Source organism: Hipposideros armiger, unplaced genomic scaffold (assembly GCF_001890085.2).
Source record: "Hipposideros armiger isolate ML-2016 unplaced genomic scaffold, ASM189008v1 scaffold_824, whole genome shotgun sequence".
Taxonomy (NCBI): domain Eukaryota; kingdom Metazoa; phylum Chordata; class Mammalia; order Chiroptera; family Hipposideridae; genus Hipposideros; species Hipposideros armiger.
The window spans coordinates 684332-685343 of record NW_017732174.1 but is presented as its reverse complement, the minus strand read 5'-3'; positions in this window follow the sequence as shown (position 1 = coordinate 685343).

The following is a 1012-nucleotide window of genomic DNA, read 5'->3' as shown; positions in this document are numbered from 1 at the left end:
CTCGCTCAAGAGTTTGAGCTCTGAGCAACAGCGGTTCGAGTCAGCCCGAGCTGAGCAGCCGTGAGCTGCCAACAGGTGGCAGGATGGCTCAGCTATTAAAAAAAAAAAAATTGCTCATGTTTCTGTCACTGCCTCTTCAGGTGCAGCACCCATCACCTGCAGTTGTGGGGAACCAATGGGCTCCTCGCCTCTGACCAGCCTTGGAGATTACAGCCAATGGACTGTGAACACTGTTTCATATGCCACCCCTTTTCCATTTCCCATTACAGAGCAAGGAAAAGTATTGCCCAGATCCAATAGGGCATCCCTCTTCTAAGCTTCCTTCATGTACCATCCTGACATTCTGCAGAAATAACCAATGAGATTCCAAATTTGGAGCACCACCCCTGCTCCTCTCTCTCCAAACAAGACTCCTCCCGCACAGCCACGCAGGTTTTACTTCAGGAGCTCATTTCACATTCCGCTGTTTGGGAATCCACACTCCCTTTACTTCAACCCTATGTGAACCTGGTCCACTCCTGACCATACTCCTTGTCCAGTGTAGAACTGACATCTTACCACCCATCTCCATCCACTTTCTACTCAGACCCTGATTGCCTTGTCCACGTAGTCCTCATTGTATACCCCTGTTCCATTGTGTAGCTGGGTCTCAGCCCCCGACATATGTATGAATAGACAAATGCCCTGCAGAGACCCTTATGAGAGCTTGAGCACTTCCCAAAAGCAAGATTCATCCTTTTCATCCAACTTAAAATATTGTCTCTGATAAGACCCTCAGGCAGAGTTCTCTACATTCCTTAGGGGCCCTTGCCCCCTTCTTCCCAGGCCTGATCACCCTGAGCTGTCCCTATCCAATTATGTCTCCCCCTCCAAGAATAAGTACCTCTTGGGGGCAGGACCTTCATTCAATTTTTCTCTGGGGACTCAGAATAAATGACTAAACACATTCTGTTTGATTCCCTAGGAACTGGTTTTTTTTCCTACAAAGTTAATGTACTTTAATGGCACTTCT